General features: G+C 43.5%; 1 protein-coding gene and 1 long non-coding RNA gene across 2 annotated transcripts in view; both read right to left on the reverse strand.

Moving 5' to 3' along the window:
• The window catches only part of NSMCE2 (NSE2 (MMS21) homolog, SMC5-SMC6 complex SUMO ligase), a 214,032-nt gene that overhangs the window by 46,903 nt on the left and 144,636 nt on the right, over positions 1 to 22,493 (reverse strand).
• Positions 1,778 to 11,628, reverse strand: LOC309859203. Its single transcript, XR_014308611.1, has 2 exons — positions 6,590 to 11,628; positions 1,778 to 6,384 (listed from the first exon to the last, which is right to left on the reverse strand). It is a non-coding gene; the product is annotated as an uncharacterized lncRNA (long non-coding RNA).

Below are 22,493 nucleotides of genomic sequence, written 5' to 3' on the forward strand. Positions count from 1 at the left end.
GACACACAAGCCCTAACTACTTCTTCAAAGTGATTTTTACCTGCCATTTTTAGATTCAGGAGAATTCTGAAAGACAGCAGTGAGCTTTCAGTAAAATGCACCCAAATGCTAATTTTTGTCTCCCTGTAACGGACTTTTATCAGAGCTGACCATTCCTAACTTTCAGGTGCTATTCCAGCACTCTTGCCTTATGTCCAGCTGCATCTGCATGCTCAAGTTTCCTGAAGAGCAATGCATTCCAGCCCCGGAGCCTGTGCCCATGTGGTCTCCCTTCCTGTGTATTTGAGCTCTGCCCTGCTGGCTCCTTCTGGTTCAGCTCCAAGGCCATTTCTTCTGAGAGGTCTCCCTTGACCACTCTTCTCAAACAGTACCCCAATCTATCAGACCAACCAACCATCTTCTACTCACCCTACCTCATCCTGCCGCTGGGCAGAAAGCTCATTACATAACCCTTATACCTAAAATGGATCTCTCTTGCCTTCTGCACTGTCCAGTATACTTTCTACTACCCTGGTCCACCATCCTTGTTCTGAGGGCAACACAACATGGATAGGTACTTCAGAATGCTTTCTAACAATGCTTTAAAACAAAACAAAACAAAACAAAACAAAACAAGGTTTCTGTTAACTGAGTAAATCAAGAAATCAAATTAAAAAAAAAAAACAAAAACAACTTTCCAAGCTTCTGAAATTTTATTTTACTGTTTCTATTTCAGTTTAGCTCCTAAAATACAACAGATACATCTTTTGAAAAGCACAGAACAGAGACACTGATGTTTATTAAACGTATTAGACTTTATTTCTAATGTTTTTACTATTCCCTCTGTGACTCTATCATCTTTTTTCTTTTTTCAAGGAAAACAGTCATCTCTTGATTCTATTTCACCATTTAGATTCACATGAACTATTCCAAATTTCTTAATTTCCAAGCAACACATTAAATTCTTCAGATTTCTTTCAAAATAGCTCTGGGGAAATCCCTGATGATTTCAGCTGACAATTCCTTAATCAGGAAAAGACTTTAAATGCTAATCATCAGAAAAGTTACAGTTTACAGGAAAGAAAGGGGAAATGCTCACATATTGCACAACATACCATGAATAAAGCATGGCATTATTAATTGGATGGCATACTCATGCTGACAATTTAATCAAGAATTTCTAGTGACATCACAAACTTTGTTAGAGCAAATGAACTCCTTCTACTGCCCATGTTTCTGACAAATCCAAGGTGCAGTAAGGTTCCCTTCTTTGGAGATTTTATGGGAAAAGGGATACATCAAACAATCTGTGAGCTCCTCCCCCCCCCCCCCCCCCCCCCCCCCCCGGCCCCCAGACTTCTACAAAGATTCTACATTTTAAATGAAGCAAAGAACATAGCTAAAGGGAATTCTTATTCGGTGTCTAATTCCACCCCGAATTAAAGAGAGTAATTTTCTTTGTGGTTTCTATTATTTGGTAGAGGAAAGAAAGGATTTGCTTCTGCCTCTAGTTGTGGGTACAAGGATCAAAGTTCTCCACAGGTGGGTAAAGACAAAAGCTGCAGTAGGATCCCCAGAACAAAATACAACCCCCCCCCCCCAACCCCTGCCCAGCTACAAAAAGAAAAGAGTTTGAAAGCAGTAACTACCAGGATGTAACTCTGACCCCCAATTTATCTGGTAAAGTCAATTAGGTTTCAATTGTAGTAATTAGGTAACATATTAAAAATGAGATCACCACCCACAAGCACTGGGTTTTCCCCCTTGTAGTCTATATAAATTCATCAATAAACTACAGTCTTTATTAATGCTTTATTTTAAGTGATTACAAACACAAGGCATTTCATAAACATATCTTGTTAATTGTTACATTGTAATTCGGCAGTAGGTATGATGCAAAAATCATCATCTTCAGTAAATGAGCAGAAAACAATAAAAGCTCCAGAAAGCTGAAACAGATCTCAGTGATTCATACCCGAATCAGCCTAAACCTTTATTCAGATGGGGGCGTAAGCATTTATTCCTTAGAATGGGACCCGCTGAGTGAGTAAAAATCCCTGGAGAGGGAATGAGGTACTGGTAGGTATACAGAAGACTGAGGAAAGGGGCTTTAAGTGCCTGGGGATTTAAGTGGAATTATGGAAAGATTAGAAATAAAACTAACTCTGATATTAGATGTTATTTTGAAAACCATACTGAATATCCAAACAAGTGATTCCACATTTCCATTTAACCTGACAGCGCTTGCTAGCTTATGCGACGCACTGCTCCACGAGGTCTCCAGCCAGGATCTCCCTTCACCCATGACAATTCTCTCATGTTCCAATTTCCATTTTGAGGGATAAAAACATCTAAGGGCAAGAAGGTTAAATAATGTGCTCCAACTCTCACAGCTGGCAGGCTAGGCATGAAACTCACTGCTGTCCAACTCATCTGCGTTGTTAATGGATGATGTATCTTCTCTCCTTTGCCATTTTGGAGGTAGTTTCCCCCCGAGGACCCTCTGGGACCCTGGCCAAAAGTTTCAAGTGTTTTCTGATTAGAGTTTCCCAAAAGAAAGATAGTATCTAGTGTTTCTGTCCAACCACATCTCATTCCGCTTTAGCGCCTTGCTTAAATAAGCCGATGTCCCACGTATCATAGGAAAAAGGAAAAAGAACCCAGCTTCCAACCTACAGTGTTTCATTATCTTTCCGAAGTCCTCTCCACAGAGCTTTAACACTTCCTTCTTCGGAACCTGGTCACCACAGCTGTCTGCTTCTTGTTTTGATGGTCTAGTCTAATTAGCTCATGTTCGCTCAGCACAGGCCTTGCTCAATACTCTGACATTTCAGACCCAGCAAAGCTACTAAAGACTTCTTGATCTAGGAGTCCATGACTGTATGTGAAACTGGAGTCATGGGAATTTGAACAAATGAACTGAACATTTCCAAGGTAAAGGGAGACAACCGTGACCATGGAATGAATTAGTAATATCCAAAGAGAACTTTCTAGCCAAAGCCCCCAAAGTGTTTACCGAATCTCCGTAAACACAGTACTAACTACCTTAGTATTTTAATGACACAATTCTTTCCTGGACTGCGGTGCGCTGACCTCAAGTTATCACACTCAGTTTGCCCTCAGGTGGCTGCCAGCTGGGAAGAGGAATGACCTCCTCCTCCTCCTATCTTTAGAATAAAGACATGATAGAAAGGAGGGAGAATTAGAGCTGGGCAGATGTCACCAAGTCAAGTGCTGGGCTGAGTAAGGGGCCTATAGAAGCTGGGGGAGAGGCTGGCATGCAGCTCCCAAGGCAAGAGGCCAGCGGCTTCCCAATACAAGTAATTCACAACTACTTCTGCACACGGCACCTTTGTGTCGTCTGGCCCCATGACTCAGTTTTCAGCCCGATGCAATCTATTCCCCTCCAGACCTTCATGCTCCCTTCCCCAGATACAGCCCATAACCTCGAATCTCTCAGCAGCCAAAAGTAGATGATGAAGGACAAGGCCAGAGGGTTCGTCTTTGGGTTGTTTAGCCTGTATTACTGGCAGCAACCAGAAGAGCATGAAAGACCATGAAAAAGGTCAAAGGAAAAAAGCCTGTTCTCTGACTCAGGAAAAACATCAGGTGAGGATAATTTTCAACTGTGTGATTTTATTTTTTTTAAATAAATGACACAAAGAACGCTTTATTTGGGATTTTCCCTCTTACCTCAGAGAGCAAAGGCATAGGACTCAGAATTTAGCATCTTATTCAATTTAGGTCATGGAGTCTAAGGGGAAGAATTTTCACTTACCCTTTGGGATTCTCTGATAAAGGAAAGAGCACCAGGTTTGAAGAGATTTATAAACTCCAGTGCCTCTGGGGCTAAGAAATAAGCACAAAGAGAGGAAGCGGGCCAGGTAGGGCTCTGGCAAAGTGGAGGAGCCAAGAGGTACTGCCCCTCACCCCCTGCTTAGGCAGACTATCCCACACTGTCGTGATTTTATAATCAGAAGCTGAAAATGCAGATCGTTATGTGAAATCTCCCAATTTTTGTATGTTGCAACGAACTGCGATATGTATGTACAACGATATGGGCCAAACCAAACACATCTGTGGGCTGGCCCCAGTTCACAGACTCTGGAGTCTGACCTCTGCGATCAGTGTAATGGTTTTTAACCCTTAAGCAGTTAAAAAGCAACAAGATCTGACACATCCTTCAGGGAGCAAATGATACTGTTGCTTGGTCCAAAGGCCCATTATAATTCTGTGGTGTGGGGTTCTAGAAATAAGTCAAAGGCGCTGCTGAGTTTATTCTATGAACAACAGGCAGTCTGTAGCTTCGCAGCTTCCTGCTGGAAGGAGGCTGGTATCAGGAAATCGCCAGGGCAAGTTAGGGAAGGTGCTTTGGGAGGGAGAGGTGCGGGGGCACCATGACAGGAGTTCTGACCCCCTGACTCGGGGCTGGAGCTCACATCACCTATTCAGAAACCCAGGGTTTGTTCTTTCCTGCTGCTAGAGACAGGTGAGCACGAGAGATGTGTCCAGCAAGGTCTTCCAACCAGCAGCTCAGTGGAGAAGTTCAGCTAAAGAGAAAACAATCCTATCCCCTTCCGATCTGACAGATCGTGGAAGGGAGACAACAGGCTGGCTGGCTGCCTATCTTCCTTATCATACACAAGGTATCAGGCCATACGGCACACCTGTAGCTCTCTCCCCATGCTGCTCCTGGAAGATTTCTATACGTGAGCGTGGCACATGTGTTGGGAAGGCAGGGGGGTTCTATTTTAAAGAATAGAAATTCCCTTGTCTCTGGCTCTGGGGCTTGAGTACTGAGAACTTACTCAGTTCTACTACAGATGCGATCCTCAATGTTAAAAGAGGCAGAAGACGCAGATGCTGGACTTCCCTCCACACCAAGTGAAAGGAGAGCCAACCTGTGACTGATTTACAGCGGGCTGGGGAACTCTGTCCTCACTGGCCTGGCTACCAGCTTACCATCATCTTAGTTCATCCACTGGCACAATCAAGTACTACCACTAGTACCTAAACTTTACAGGTTGCTTCCTATGTATACGTGAGGTACAGTTCTAAGTGTTCATGTGTGTTAACTGGTTTAATCCTCACAAACCCTAAGGATGCAGGTACTGTTGATACCTCCCTGTTACGAGGTGAAAACTGAAGCACAGAGAGGTCAGGCATTGTGTGCAAGGTCACATAGTGATTGGTGGAATATGAAGTCAAACGTAGACAGTCTGGCTCCAGGGCCTCTGCTCTTGACCATGACATTAGACAACCTCCCAGAAGAAGACTGGAGAGCAAGGGAAAGGCCATAATTTGAGACTGGGCTACTTGCTGTACAAAATGAAGGCCCGGGAATTTTCTGTTCTGATAGTTAGTGGAAAAGAAATTTGCCAACTCTGACATTTTATGCAGGTCTTGGAGCAATTCTGCATTCAGGGGCAAAAGAAATCAAAGAAATGTCAGTGTGGGGTGCCTAGGTGGCTCAGTCAGTTAAGTGTCAGGTCAGGTCCTGATTCTAGGATCCCGGAATCAAGTCTGACATCTGGCTCCCTGCTCAAAGGGGAGTCTGCTTCTCCCTTTCTGTGTGCTGCTCCCCCTGCTTGTGCTCTCTCTCAAATAAGTAGGAAAAATCTTAAAAAGAAAGAAAGAAAGAAATTTCAGCATGCACTTTCGGAGCTACACCTGTCATTATCCATACAGATTCAAGCATTTAAGCACACTCATTGTGGGGAACAGAGAGAGAGAAAGAAAGAGAGAAACGGAGACAGAATTTAAATGCACAGTGGGGTCCCGGAAGGGGAAGGAAGAGCTGCTTCCCACCTCCCTCCAAGCCTCTCTTGCTGGGCAGGGCGCACTCTTACTGGGTGGATCCAAGTCTGTGATTAAAAGATAAGGGTTTTTCTTTTCCTATAATCTGGTTCCTCAAGGCAAGCCAACTTACTTCATCTGGTGCTCAACTGAAAAATAGTTGCAACACTAGAGAAAAAACTGTCTGTGTGGGACTGACTTGGAGATGGTGTCTCAGCCTCCACAGGGGCGTCTGGAAGTAATCCACAGTGTGCTGCATTTTCGCCTTCCACACTTAGAAACCCCCGCCTCCTGCATGAACTGTAACCAAATTAATTTCAGTATGTAGGATCTCCATTTATCTCGCCATCATTCTCAAGCATTTCTCTACACATACCATCTACGGTGATTTGGGGGCCCAGCAATTATTATTTTAAAATAGAAACTTATTCCATGTTATGACCTATGATCCTGATTCCCTTGTTCTTGACTCTCTGGTCCGGCTTTGGCACCAGTCTTATACAGGACCCTAAAAGAGCACCCCATCACAACAGTGAGGCCTAGGTGGTCACTGATAATGACTTGTTACTACAGTTGGGTTGCTTTTTTAAAGTTAGGGTTCAGGGGCGCCTGGGTGGCTCAGTGGGTTAAGCCGCTGCCTTCGGCTCAGGTCATGATCTCAGGGTCCTGGGATCGAGTCCCGCATCGGGCTCTCTGCTCAGCAGGGAGTCTGCTTCCTCCTCTCTCTCTCTGCCTGCCTCTCTGCCTACTTGTGATCTCTCTCTGTCAAATTAAAAAATAAATAAATAAATAAAGTTAGGGTTCAAAGGGGTGCCTGGGTGGCTCTGCCTTCAGCTCGGATCATGATCTCGGGTTCCAGGGATGGAGTCCCACATGGGGCACTCTGCACGGTGGGGAGCCTGCTTCCCCCTCTCTCTCTCTGGCTGCCGCTCTGCCTACTTGTGATCTCTGCCTGTCAAACAAATGAAGAAAAATCTTAAAAAAAAAAAAAAAGTTAGGGTTCACCAGTAGTCTATAAGCTCTGTGACGGCTAACAATGACTGATGTATCTTGGGCATTCAATACCCAGCTGATGCGAAATGAATGCCATGCAAATGTATACACCAAAGCACAACGCGATGCTCGGGTCAGGAAAAATGACATTGCACAGCGCTACCTGAGGGCTGGCAAACTCTGAAATCAGGCATTTAGAGCATCCACTCTTGAACCTTCCTTCACTCAGGGTCTGTTTCTCTTTAGCACTACATGTCCTGCAGGGTGATCTCATTCGCTCCCCGACATCAACCACAGGATACCACCACCCACATTCTCATATCTCCCCCAACCCCTCCCCTGAGCTATGGGTCTGATTTTCCAACTGCCGTCAAGATACCGCCAACTGCCTTACACAAGCAACGCAAGGTGAACATTTCCAGGACCCAGCTTAATCTTCATCCTCCGGACCACTCCATTTCCCATTTCCCGGAATGAGGGCTTGTTTCCTGCTGTAGTTTGAAGTGAGGCTTCAGGGCTGTCAAACAAATCCATGCTCAGATCCTAGGGAGACACTGACTGGCCCATCCTATGACTGGGCTTCTCTGTGTTCAGGTTTTCACAGCAGCAACATAGCCCTAACGTTACCCAGGAGAGAGCTGTACTGTTGACTACATCCAATAACGTATTAAATTCCTGAGCACTGCGCCAGGTCTGCAGCGTCAGCCTGCGGTAAAAAGGAGCCTTTTCTGATTGATTCTCTCTGCCAGTGAATTCATTACCTACATCTACCCAACCTCCTCAGCTGGAAAACTCGAAGCCTTCCCATTCTTCTGATGATGGTTCCACTGCCTCCTAATTCAAAGAGTCCCTAAATTCTGCCCATTCTACTGGTCACACTCCTCCCATGGGCTCCTCCTCTCTACTGCCACCGTGTCCTTCACTGCCACCCTTGTCTTCATCTGTACCACTGTCACCACTGGCTAGTTCCTTTCTGGGTTTCCAGGCTCCCTCCACTTCCTCCCATACATCACAGTGACACCAAAGTCCTCTCTGTTAAAACCTCCATCAATCATGTCACCCCTTGGCCTAAACACCTTCCATGACTCCCACAGGTAAAGTCCACAGCTGCACTTGTTAGGAATGGGGTGGGAACTATCACTTATTATGATAAATGCCTTGTCCTGATCTTGACTTTTTTTCCCCTACCTCATCACCGCAGCAATGCAATGAAATCAATATAATTATCCCTGTCTTAGAGATTAAAAAAATGAGGCTAGTCAGTAGTCCAAAAATCCACCTGTGTTTTAATCAGACAGAGACTGGAATTCACAGGCTGGTTTGACTCTAGCCTGTACAATGAATTCGCATCTTATTTAGAGAATACACTCTGAAGTCAAAGCACAAAATGAAAACCTTGCAGAAGTCAAAGACAGCCTCTCAGAGGGGCTGAACGCAACTGGTATTTCTTTTGGTGTAGGAAAGAATGTGGTTTCTTTAGCTGATATGGGACGAAGAACCAGCTGGCACACAACACCCACACTATTCAACTGTAGTCTTTTTCTTTGCACTCCATTTTTGTGGAGTATGTACAGTTGGACCCATGTCTAGTAACCAGAATATCTGGCTAAGAAAGCACTTAGAGTACACCATAAATATCTGTAAAACTGCCAGGACCCCCAAACAACCAGGGTGGGGGGAGCGGAAGGCACAGACCACTCGCCTTCACATTCTTAGCATGAGGCTTTATACACTGTGTGCAACAGGCAGCTTATTCATACACAGGTTGAAAACAACGAATACCCTCTCTTCCTCATCTTCTAGTTTAGCTCCCTTGACAGTCAAGACACCTTTCGAATGAGTTGAACAGGAATTAAGATTACCAGGTGGGTCCTTATTCCACCCTGCAAAATAAATTAGCAACCTGACTCTGGGGTTTGAGAACAACATCTTGCAGAGTAAGGAGGATGATGACAGTTCCCACAGTCTCCTGAGTCAAAGCCGAACTGCAGGTTCATGGGTGGAGACAGCTGCTCTGAAAGCTGCCTCGTTTTCTGGTGCAGTGTGGTCAGGAACAGGAAACTGAACCTTCGGTATTTTGGGCTTTGATTCTATGCCTTAAAAAGTACCCAGCAACTCTGGGGGCTCTGAATGTGGAAGGAGCATGCACATTTAATGGGTCCATTGGAAAAACAGAAAATGTTGGAAGCCTTGACCTCTGACACTGTGTCCACCTGCCCAGGAAGAAACACTTGTGTGATGAGCCCCGTCCACACAGAGTCTTTGCCCCTCATTTCCAGAGTCCTTCAGAAGCATAGGCATTGAGATCATCGTACCCAGTTCCTCAGAGAGGTCTTGTGTTATGGACAAGTGGACTCTAAAATTAGTCTTGCTTCCACCAACCTGGTGGCCAACACATTTCTTATACTCAATAAATGAATTACAATGTAACATGATCTGGGTTCAAATACTAGGCAAGTTCCCCAGGCTCTCTTGCTTCCGGCCTGGGGACATTGTTCTACTCTGCTTTTTTATCTGATTAAGTCAGATAACACAGGTCAAGCACTCCACAGGGCCTGCTCTATTCTGAAAGCCCAAGAGTCAGCAGCAGTTGTCAGAATTCCTCACTCAGTTCTCACCCCAGGGCGACCTCAAAGTAAAAGCCGAAGTCCCCACAGTGGCCTATTGCCTAGAAGATGCTGCAAGATCTGTCCCCTGTTACCCCTCTGATCTCACCTCTTCCTCTTCTTCCCCTCATCCATTCCATATGGGCCTCTTTGCCATCTCTGGAACATGCCAGGCCCACCCTACATTAGGACCTTTGTATGACCAATTGTTTTAAGTCTTCCTCAGGTGCCTGGCACATAGGAGACGTGCACTAAGTATACGGTGAATGAGTGCCAAATGGCCAAACCGGCTTGTATGGCAAACATCTCCTGGCCAGTTGGAGTTCTGCACTAAGCACTTGACTAATGGCAGAGGTCTTGATATGTCTGGGTCTCGTAGGGGAACTGGGACTCAGCCCCCTAAGAGCTAACAGAAACTTTCGAGTGTTTTTCATGAATTAGTTACTTTAATCCTCACCCCACCCCCAACCCTGCTGCAATGAGCTACCATGAGGTGCTATTATTGTCCTTATTTTAGAGAAAACAAAGCTAGTGAGTGATACAGGCTAGGTATCACCAGCCATTGGCTACTACTGTTTTTGGCCAGGGAACAACCCTTCAAGGCTGATGACTCCTTTGGCTACTACTTCCTATCCAACTCTCTGATTTTGCGATCCCCTCTGAACGCCAGCTATATGGTCTGGGGATTTTCCTCAGGGACCCGCTTTCCCATCAGCCCATGCGGCTGAGGTTTCTAGCACGCTCCCTAGCCAATCCTGCTCAAGTTACGATGGAGGACTTCAGGCCAAATGGGTAAGGCATGGCAGGGGCAGAAACACCCCAATTTTGGTTTTGTTTTTTCCCTTAGAACTTGTATTTCACAAAAGCAGCTACTCATTAAGATACAGAAATGAATCTTCTCTTTAACAGTTAAATAATAATAGCATTTGAAGTCGGTGGGTTAGGGCATTATTTGGAGGTGATGTTGCTGGTCAGGTAGGAGGACTGAGAACTGCTCAAGAGGATACAGACACTGGCTAGAATGCCCGCCCTTCTATCCCTCCCCCACCCTGTCCATCCTGTAGGGCTCATCTCAGCACCCTGCCCCTCAGGAAGCCTTCCTGGACTAGCCCCTCCATCATCACCCTTCTTCCTCCCACCCTCGGGCTGGATTAGGTGACCTCCTCTCTCCCCTCAAAGTGTACTGTATCTTCCTCCACCATAATGCTTGCTGAACTGTCCTGAAGCCACCCGTCTTCCCAGCACCCCACACACTGCAGCCTGGAATGAGGGAACAATGTCCACCGCGTGTTTGTACCCCCAGAGCCTAGTGAATGCGGGGTGCTCTACAAATGACTGTTGACTGGACCAGTACCACCCTCCCAAGATAACACAACCTCTTAGATCTCCACACCTGCCCCGCCATCCCTGGTGTGACTCAGACTGAGAGGTAAATGGCACAGCCCTTCGACTGACCAGGTTCTAGCGCAAGAAAGCCAACACGATGTGACCCGAGTCACAGCCTTCAAAGTGCATGCCATTCTCTTGCCTTATACTCGAAAGCTCGCCAATACTCTCAATGAAATTAGTCAGCCCTCTTTCTCCTAAAATAAATGCATTAAAGGAGTCATCACATTTTCCATAAGGCTCTTCCTTTCTCTTTGAAAGGGAAAGGAAGCACAGCAGGATGATAAATTATCTCTTTTTGATTCAGCCAACATGTGTCATGATAAGAAAGCCGGCATCCACCAGAATATTTATAACCTTTCCAGTCCCACTGGGTACAGATTTTAAAAAACCTACGATGTTTGTAGGTGATGCTATTAATATTTTTTGTGTGTCTACTTTCAGAATAGCGCACCAGGTCTCAGTAAAGGAACAGCACATGCAGGGACAGTAACAACACATTCCTTTTTACTAGCATCAGCTCCTCATGAAAAGTGCTGCTTTGGGCACGGACAGAGCTCAATATTGCAGCAATCAAAGGGGGAACAAGTACATCTGAACTATCTGAAGAACAACCCCTATGGGATTTATGAAGTCAGACTCTTCACTATCCCCCCAAACTTGATCCTATCCATGCTGACTAACGCTGTACTGAAATTGATCGCTATCAGGAAGATTAAAAAAAACAAAACAACAAAACCCACCTACCCTGCTTATTCTGAAGCAACATCGACATAAGTCTCAAATCAGTAACAAAAAACCACATACCACAAAGTATTTAAATGAATCAGATGTTCGGGTGGGGTCTGAACTTAAAAAAAAAAAAAAAGAGACAAAAGGAAAAAGCACAAAAGTTGAGAACCCCTGGTCATCATGCTCGGTGGTATTTCCATTTGGATTCTTATAATAACCTTGCTCATTTTTACAGATAAGGGAACTGGAGTGAAGGTAGTTGGAGGAAATGCCCTTTGTCGTCTGGCTCATCGGGTACAGCTGCTGAACTGGAAGCTCTAGCTGGGGGGTCAGCATAGCCAAGGGGAGACACTAGGCGCTCTGCAGCCAGCCTGACTGGTTTCAGGCGCTGGCTGTGACCCTTACTGGCCGGGTGAACTTGGGCCAGTTTTTCAGCTCTGTGACTATCTTCTCCGCTGCAAGATGGGGATATTAGCAGTACATGCTTCAGAGGGCTGTGGTCACGATTAATGAGTTAACTCTAATATAAAGTGCCGGGCACCGAGTCAGCATTATTTTTGCTCTTAACTGACTTTAAAGCCTAGGCTTCTTCTTCCACATCAGGGGCTGATGAGATGCGGCACTCACAGTGGTACCTCCAAGCATAACCTCTTTGCCTATTGTCTGCAAAGGAGAAATGTTTGCGAATTAAGATCGCACCCTAGTTTTTCACTGGCTCTCAGTCCAGAAGGGAGGGTTCGTGGTAGGGGCAGGCACTAAAGGACACAAAATCTGGCTCAACAATGGAAATCACTTCTACCATTTAGAACTCCCTGCCTGTCCCAGGAGGTGCCTCAATCAAAGGGGACTATTTAGCGGAGACAAAGAGCAGATTAAAGAACCACTCACTACTGCTACCGGGGCGCCTGGGTGGCTCAGTGGGTTAAAGCCTCTGCCTTTGGCTCAGGTCATGATCCCAGGGTCCTGGGATCAAGCCCCGCATCAGGCTCTCTGCACGGCAGGGAGCCTGCTTCCCTTCCTCTCTCTGCCTGCCTTTCTGCCTACTTGTGATATCTGTCAAATGAATAAATAAAATCTTTAAAAAAAAATAAAAAATAAAGAACCGCTACCTTTGCAGGGGAGGGGAAGCCGTGTGTGAGATAAACTCCAGGGATCTGTGTATTCTCTGGGGCAGATTACTGGCTTCAAGTGCTGCCCCAGAGCCAGTCATTTTTATAGGAGAGTAACTTTCGTTACATTACATGCAGACACTTACCTTGATGAAAGGTATGATATAGATAGAGGCTGTTAAAGATGGTGACGTAGGCAGTGTGTGTGTGTGTGTGTGTGTGTGTGTGTGTGTGTGTGTCAGAGAGAGAGAGAGAGAGAGAGAGAGATGTGAATTCATTCACTGATTTTGGACCATCGCATAGTCAAATGGCCAGAGAAGTGAAGACAGCAATTTAGTTGAGTAAGTGACTACAAATAACTTTATGTTCGCAATGAGAAAGCAAATACTGCCTGAATTTCTAAATATATTCCATCTTCTATGCAAAAATAAGTTATCAGAGGTGTTTGGTTTTCTGAAGGAAACTGGTATAAGCAATGTCCTTCTTTATTCTAATTTCTTGATAGGAAAGAACAAGCACATCTCTGAGTCATTGCTGGTCCATAGAAAATACATCTTGGCCATTTTCCTGCAGGAATAATCAGCCTTGGGCCTGCTTTATCTCAGCAGTTTTTGCCTTGTGTTTCTGCGCAAGAACAAGAAGGAGGAAAAGGAAACCTTAAAAGCTTTAACAAAAAAACACCATGGCAAAAATAAAAACAAATACTCTACGGCAGCAAAACTTAATCTGCTTTCCTGGTGGAAATGTGCTCTCTCTCATGTATTCGTCCCCTCACCCATGCTCTCTACCACCCACTCTACTCCCCCATTTCTCGCACGTGAGATGGTATAGGAAAAGTGAGCTCTGTGCATTAAATATGTACACAGGGGAGGCTGCTTGTTGTGGGCTAAGGGTGCAAGCTCTGGATGAGGCAAGTGCTAAATGTCATTAGATCTTGGGCTATAGACTAGGGATAATAGCAGCACCTATTCCAAAGGGCTTTGGAAAGAGTTATTAAATGAGATAAGCAATGCAAAGCTACTAGTACAATGTCCTGCACATAATCAATGCTCAGTAAATGCTAATTATTATTATGATCATTTCTCAAGGGCTAATCATTTTGCAAAAATAAGAATCTGAACTAGAATTCCTACTAATACTTTAGTTAATATCACAGAGCTCTTTGATGACTCTAAAGGCACATGGGTCAGGGTTGTACAGTGGTTTAGGATCTTTGCTAGAGGCAACAATTATCACTGGGCCATGATACACTCAAGTTTTAGCCAAAATAATATTTTAGTTAATAAAATGCTCAAAACGATTTACTGAACCTTAAAAAAAACAAAAACAAAAACAAGCCAACAAACAAAAATCCAAAACCCAATCAAACCCAGCTCTGTAAATGTATAAAGCTATCACTTCCCTGTACTTTGGAGAGACAAGATTCAAGCTCTTCCCACAAACCTAATTGATCCTTCCAAGAATACCACCCCACCCCTGGGGAGCCCCGGCGGAGCTCAGCTACATAAATGCATGTTAAAAGTTTAAGGAATAAATAAGGCAGAACTTCTGATGATATATTACGAAAGGATTAATTTTCCACTTTGAGTTTCTTCTCCTCCTTTATCTTGCCACTCCTGGACCTTCTCCGAGCTGTGCTAACTAGAGACAGATGAGTAGAGCCCAACTGGGAGAATCTAGATCTGGGTGGGTTTTTTTCAGTGGGGCAGGAGGATGACCCATCTACCCTTAGGGTCTCCTTTTGAGGGAATGCTCTCTAGATCTTGAGACCCTCTCTTAAGAAAATATCCCCTGGATTTTAACCAACTTTTTATCTTTTTATTTTCTCACCAAATGGCTTTTGTGCAGGCCCTTCTTACACATTTGCTGGCTGCTGTAATCAAGATGGTGGAACTCTGAGGCCTCTTCTAAGCCCCAAATCTTTCTCTTCCATTGACAGAAACACAAAGACAATCACACTGGAGGCTTCCGCAAGGGAAAGAGATGGAAAGTACAACTGGTACAGGATAAATTCTAGGTATATGAATGAAGGAGCTAAAAATCACATTGCTTCTCCTGGACACAAGGGATCTGGAGGCAAAAGAAAGTCATGAAAAGGTGCTTTCCCTTCTTCTGCCACCAAAACCCAATGTCATCGCAGCAACACAGCATTCAAGAAAGTCCAATCTATTCGAAGTAGGTTTCAGGTGACAGATTATTGGCCCACGATGAGACACAGACTGATGGATCACAGAGGAGAAAAAGTTCCCTGTGCTGTGAACCACTGCTAATCTCAACCGATAGAACTAGAAGAGACACACATCTCCACTTTCAAGCATTTACTGGGTGACATCACACTGTCGATTTAAACAGTGCTGTTTGGATTATCCAGTAAATGTCACATAATAGCACTTGAGCAGCTTAGATAAAGGCCTCAGAACACTGAATGAATTCATGCTGCAAAATGAATTTCCCGGATGAGTGCATAATCTTAACTCCATGTCAGTCTACTTGGTGTCCTTTCAGGCATAACTCATAACTCTAACCTCGTTAAGTGATATTTCTTTGTGTAGAGCTATGGTTCTGTTTTAGAAAGTCAATCCAGTACCGTCAGACAGTTTCCATTCTGTGCTTAAGAAAGTATAAGATTGAAGCTGTTGACTCAGTTTGGCAAAATAACAATTACAATATTCATCCATCAGGGAAACGCATATCAAAACAATGAGATACCACTTCACACCCACTAGGAGGGCTACAATCAAAGAGACAGACAATAGTAAGTGTCGGCGAGGACGTGGAGCAATTGGAACGCTCACACACTGCTGGTGGGAATGTAAAATGGCGCAGTCGCTTTGGGAAACAGTCTGGCAGTTCCTAAAAAGGATAAACATAGAGTTACCAAATGACCCAGCAACTGCACTCTCAAATACCACAAGAAATGAAAATGAAAACATATGCCCACTTGTACAAGAATGTTTACAGCAGCATTATTCGTAACAGCCAAAACACAAGACACAACCCAAATAAAAGGTGCTAGATACATACAATGGCACGTTATTCAGCACTAAAAAGAAGGAAGTTCTGGTTCAAGCTGCAACATGGATGAACTGGAAAACATGCTAAGTGAAAGAAGCCAGTTACAAAAGACCACATATGCTTACACGTTTACACAAAATGTCCAGAACACACAATTGTGAACATCTGTGTCTAGAACATTTGTGTCCAGAACACACAAATCCACAGAGACAGAAAGTAGATTAATGGTCCCTGGAGGAAAATAGGAAGGGAATGCAAAGGATACATATAGGGTTTCTTTTTGAAAATATCCTAAAATTGACTGTGGTGATGGTTACAGAATTCCGTGAGTAATTAAAACCATTCATTGTGTACTTTAAATGGATGAGCTCTATGGTGTGTGAATTTTAGCTCAACAATTATGAAAAGGAATATTAACACATGAGATAGAAGGAAATATGACCATCTACTAGAACAAGCATTGCTTCTTTGGAGTCTCTAATGTCATCCTCCTTCAAAACATTCAGTGTGTAACCTACCCCACTAAAGGCTCAAGACTAAAGCATGGCCTTTCAGAGTCTCAGCAACCTCACTAGTGTTCAGTGTAATCCCTCTTCCACCACTAATCAGTACACTGATGATTAAGATTTCCTCCATTCATATTCTCTACTACTGTAAGTAGCATGGAGCTTTCCACATAGTAGATGCTCACTTATTCACTGCATCTAATTGAAAAACACATCCAGAAATAACCAACTAGAGCCAGTAATTAAAATCAAACCAAGAATACTTTGCCCTGTTTGGGATGGCTGGGGGACAGCTGATCACTGATTGTACAGCTCCTTGCCCAACTCAATCTGGGGCATCTAAAAATGCAATAATGTTCCTCAAATCTTAGTCCGTCTTGGTTACAACAATAAGATTCATGCTCTTCAACTACCTGGTGTGTATCTCCCTGGATAAAATCTAAAACTTCCTGAGAAGGAGTTACTTCTCATGTGGATTAACTGACAAGATCCTAGAGGCTACAAGGAAGGCAGCATTCTGTTTCCCTGATATTTAATGCCAGCAAATCCCCAGGTGGTCCTTTGATTTGTTTGTTTGTTGTTGTTGTTGTTGTTGTTTGGTCCTTTGGTTTGTTATATGATGTACAGCTTGATGTTGAGGGAGATGACAGGACTGCCTGGGTTTAAATTCAACCTCTGCCACATATTACTAGCTGTTCAACCTTGGTGCAAGTCATTTGACATCTCTGTACCTCCGTTTCACCACCTGTGCAATGAGGACAATCCTAACACACACGGCTGAGATTTCTGTGAGGGTGTACACCACTTAGAAGGATGCCCAGAAGATAGCACGTGCTCAGCGGTGTAGGCCCTCAGTGTAGTAAAACTTACATTTGCAGAATCCTGGACACAGGCCTCAGGCACAGAGAGCCATGGTTATGAGACAGGACCACAGGTTATCAGATATACTCCAGACCCACAGGGACAGACTGAAGTAAAAACTATCAAAATATACTCTTTCCTCAATTCTGGTTGGGAACTGGTACTCCAGACTAAAGAAGTGTTCAACAAATACAGCCTACCGACATTTAAATTTTGTTTTTCAAGTTACAGAACCCTCCTGGAGGACAGGAGGATCTTCTTTGATAGGTATGAGAGGAAAAGAATTACCACCACGGTGATCAGAGACCAGTAGTTTTCAGAATGTACAACGCTCTTGGTTTTCTTGTGGCCTTTCCATCACTGACAGGGAATCATAGGTGCTATAATATGTGGTAACAGGCTTCTGAGAGACATTTCTAAATTCCTTCTCTCTCTTTTTTTTTTTTTAACATAACTTGTTTGAAATAGTTTCAAATTTTATCGATATTCTTTTGAAAATAGAAAGGCCTTTTTCACAGTATTTCCCTTCCCACATGTTCCCCACAGCTTCTCGAATCTACGTATCTCTAGCGTGGCAGACACAGAGTACTCACCAATATTCATATTCTCTCTTCTTCCTCCTAACTATACCTTTACTAGCCTTCCCTGTAGGCAGGTGTGGTTCATGTCCTGGCTAATGGAATGTCAGTGGAAGAGACATGTTTTACCCTGTGCAGACCTGGACCACCCTCACTCTTTCCTCATGGACCAGCTTGAATGGGAGAGCCACAAGACGGAAGGAGCCACAAGACGGAAGGAGCCTGGGTCCTTGAATAACTTTATAGAGCAGACCTCATCCTCTGTTTGCCTATCTGCATTGAACTTTGCATAGGGAAAAATATACAGTAGTAAGAAGCCACTGGGATTTTAGGGTTGTTTATACAGAAGCTCCCGCTACTTATTCTAATTAACATAGCTAGATCAATTATTGTTTAGGTGATCTGGTTTGCTCCTGGAATAGTTCTATTTCTGCTAGATATTGGCAACAAGTACATTCATGAAACACATTTCTTTTCTTCTTTCTTTTTTTAAAGATTTACTTATTTGAGAGAGAGCATGCATGTCTGAGAAGGGGAAGGGGTAGAGGGAGAGAATCCCTGGGCAGACCCCCCGCTGAGCACAGAGCTCACTATAGGTCATGATGTGGGGCCTGATCTCAGGACTCTGAGATCATGACCTGAGCCAAAACCAAGAGTAAGACTCTTAACTGGCTGAGCCCCCAGGAGCCCCAAATGAAACACATTTCTTAAATCCCTTTGCCTTTAGTTGCTTTTTACTATCACTAAGAACAATGGATACATCCTTTCCATTGTATTGACTGAAACACATCCTGGTGAACCATCTGATCTTGCTACATTCCTTGTCAGAGAACATGTCTTTTGCATTGTGTTATTTGTAATCTCAGTCCAGATCTCCTTGCAAAGCTGGGCAAAGTATCTGCTACTGTGCACTTAATTAATCATTCACTATCTCAGAGAATTATTTTATAATTACATCAAAGCCTGAGCTAGGAGTTGGCCAATTTAAAAAAGAGTCAGATAAAAATTAAAAGATATCAGCAAAAATGAATTACATTTATTTATAATTTTCAGGTAGCTCTTTATTATTTTTTTTTCCAGGTAGCTCTTTATAGCAATCTCTTAGTACCCCATATATTTAATAAAAACCACATTTTGTATTAAATTTATAAACACAATGAAGGAATATTTTCTGATTATTATCTCTAGCCTCTTCCAATGAATAAGCAAAGTCAAACAGCAACCTTGAGTTTTAACACCATTAAGCACTTTCTGAAATTTTCTATTCTCGCTTAATAACTCTTTTCTCTCTCTCATCTTTTAAAAATGTTCTTAGGATTCACTACAAGTAGAGCAATAAAGTACATGCTTGTTTGTTTACTGACTGCTTTCATTATCAGACTGTAATTCCTAGGAAGATAGGACATATCTGTTTCTGTTCATCCAACAGATATTTACTGAATGCCCATTGTGAGGCATTGCTCCAGGTACTGGGGAATTAAACATAAATAAGGTACAGTATCTGGCTTCAAGATGCCTAAAGTTTGGTGGAGGAAACAGACTTAAGCCTATAAATAAATATATACAGGGATAAATCCTATGTTATATTTTTCACTTCATGTGTCCTTGGTTTTAGGTGGTAGTGGCGCTGTCTGTCCAGCTCACAATGGCCCAACCTATCTGAGAACTGTCTCCTTTGCATGCATATGGGTGTGAACATGACTGTATTTATATCACGTGGCTCTGTCCCCCTGACCACAATTTCTTGGATCATAGTAGACTTTTGACCTATGCTGCATCAACCGACTTCTCTCTTCTCAGAGGCTGGAATTGGAACTAAGAGATTCTAATTCAGTCTGAGCTCTTTAGTTGAACTGAAAGAGGATCTATAGCCTAGAGTGCTATGCAGTGGTCATCTTCTGCCAGATGGCCGGGGAAACTGACAACACTAGCCTCAAGAGAGAGACCAAAGGAGCAAGTCACAGAAAGAAAAAAGATGAGAGATTTATAATCTGGGAAAGACCTGAAAGCCCATTTCATATCCCGGTTCTTGTTCCTTTTCCCATGAGACACCTGGACTTTATAGCTCTCTCTCTCTTTTTGCCAAAGCTATTTTGTCGCTGTCTTATGTTTTCGATTATGTCACCTGAGACATTCCTTTTTCTTTTTTTTTTTAACTGAGACATTTTTATTTGATAAGAAATATTTATAGTTCTCCTTAGTCTCACTTATCTCACTTATTTTCATAGCGTAAGACATACGTATTATGACCAAAATGTGTAGCTTTCCCCCCCCTGTGTTACAAACATCACATCTGTTGGATTTTAATCCTTAGGAATTCTAGCAAACCTTCTCAGGTGCTTGCCTAGAAGTTTCTAAGTTTCCTCACTGGTGATTTTTTTAATGCAGACTTCTTTCTATTCGAGGGCAGAACATCAAAGGCCAACATTCTTTAAACTCCGTCAAAAACACTATCACATGTGTACCCCATCTTTTGTGGCTAGTTAACATTCAGGGGAGAAACTCATTCTTCTTATAAACATCAATGGTGTGTTTGTACTCATAAACAAAAAGCCTTTGATAATGAGTGCTTTGATTTCAGCTCCGTAAGTCGATCAGCTAGTCTGATTAACAACTGTTAACTGGAGCCACCAGAATCTGAACACACCTAAAATACGTGGCTATAAGGTCCTACTCAAGAAAAGGAACTTAAGCTTTTATATAACTTGAGCTTCACATTAATATTTATGTTACATTTATACTTGAGCTTTATGCTAGGTAGACTCCAGAGATTTCTGTAACAGCACCCCCCCCATAAACATCTGCTACTTTTAAAGCATATCTCTTCTTTATTCTCCACAGATAGGTCAGGCACTGTGAATGCAAGGGGAGTAAGACTTGGGCTCTGTCCTGAAAGAGCTCAGTTTACTGGAAAAGACAGACAGGAAACAGGAAACCATCATGCCATGCTCTGGTAAGTGCCACGCCAGAGATACCAGTATGGATGAGAAGCATCCAATCTATCCTGAGGTAAGCCTTTGGGCTAAGTCCTAGAGAATCAGCAGGAGTTAGGCAGAGAAGGAGCAGAGGCTGAGACAGATTTGCAGAGAGAAAGGAGCATATAATGCTCATGAACATGGCAACTCCGTGAGGCAGGAGAGGGTCTCCATGTTAATATCCTGTGCCAGCAAGGCGCTCTGGATAATTGCCTATTTTCCTTTGAAGCTCCTGTTCCCAAAGCTTTTTCTGTGTTCTGATTACTCTAGAAATTCTGATTCAACATAACAAATATTTAGTGAGAACTTAGTAAGTTTTAGGTACTTTTTTAGTCTCTGGGAGTACACAGATTGAGTAAGACTAAGGGAACAGTACTTTCCTAAAGAAGTTCAGCCTAGTGGGGAAGGCAGACACACAGCACCCGGAGAGGGTTGAAAAGGACACAGGCATATACAGAAAGGAACGATAAGGCCTGAAATGAGTCTTTAAGAATGAGTAAGAACACACTAGCCACGTGAACAATAACAAAAGTGAGAGTAGCCTTTCGAAACAGGGAAAAACCCAAGTGACAACTGGCAAGGAAAAGGATGAGGGCACAGGGAGAGAACAGGTTTGAGCTAGGAAGCAATATAATCGCAATGGGAAGAGCAAAAGATGCAAAAAGCATCTATCACGACCCCAGGTTTTGCTGTTTGAGCGGATGATCCATTAGCTGAGGCTGGGGTTGCAGAAGAAAGAGCTGATTCTCGAAGGAAACAAGGTCATGTTGAAGCTGCAGAGCAGCCCCATCCAAGTGGAGAGAGAAGTAGTAACAGGGTCATGGCCTGGTGGAGCCACTCTGGAAGCAGCATGGAGGCTCCTCGCAAAGTTAGAAATACAGCTACCCTTCCACCCAGCAACTGCCATTATAAGGTATTTACCCAAAGGTTACAAAAATTACTGACTCGAAGGGGCATCTGCATTCTGATGTTGAAAGCAGTATTACCAACAATCGCCGAACTACAGAAAGAGTCCAAGTGTTTATCCACTGAGGAATGGATAAAGATACAAACACACACACACACACACACACACACCATAGAATATTACTCAGCTACCAAAAAGAATGAAGTCTTGCGACTATAATGACATGAATGGAGTAAGCGTGTATTATGCTAAGTGAAATAAGTCAATCAAGGAAAGACAGATACCAGATGATTGCACTCATATGTGGAATTGAAGAAGCAAAACAAAGGAATAATAGGGGTTAAAAAAGAGAGGCAAACCAAGAAATAGACTCTTAATGATAGAGCGCGAACTGAGGGTTTCTGGAGGGGAGATGGGCAGGGGATGGGTATTAGGCGGGCACTTCTGATGAGCACTGGATGTTACATGTAAGTGAAAAACTACTAAGTTCTACTCTGAAACCGGTATTACACCAGTATTGTAACATAAAACAATTAACAATTATGTTAACTAGAATTTAAATACAAACTTGAAACAAAAAAAAAAAATGGAGAACTGAAAAACTGTGTATAAAAATAAAAACCACCCCCCCCCCCCAATAAAAACCCACCAGGATTATGGCTAGGGATCTCACTCAGAAGCAAAACCAGGGGTTGGAGATGTTTGATGACATCATGATGACGGAGATGAAGCAAAGAGCAAGCCAGTGTAAAGAAGGGCAGTTGGCTAGAAGCAAAATCCTTGAAAAAATAGAAGCAGCAGCTCAAGAAGCAGCTCACAAAGGAGAAGTAGTGGGGAGCGGTGGATTTCTGGGAGCATTCCATAGTCAAATATTTTAAAGATTTTATTTATCTATTGGACAGAGATCACAAGTAGGCAGAGAGGCAGACATCGAGAGAGGGGGAAGCAGGCTCCCTGCTGAGCAGAGCCCGATGCGGGGCTCGATCCCAGAACCCTGGGACCATGACCTGAGCTGAAGGCAGAGTCTCTAACCCACTGAGCCACCCAGGC

The sequence above is a fragment of the Mustela nivalis genome, assembly GCF_964662115.1.
Source record: "Mustela nivalis genome assembly, chromosome: 2".
In the NCBI taxonomy this organism is placed as follows: domain Eukaryota; kingdom Metazoa; phylum Chordata; class Mammalia; order Carnivora; family Mustelidae; genus Mustela; species Mustela nivalis.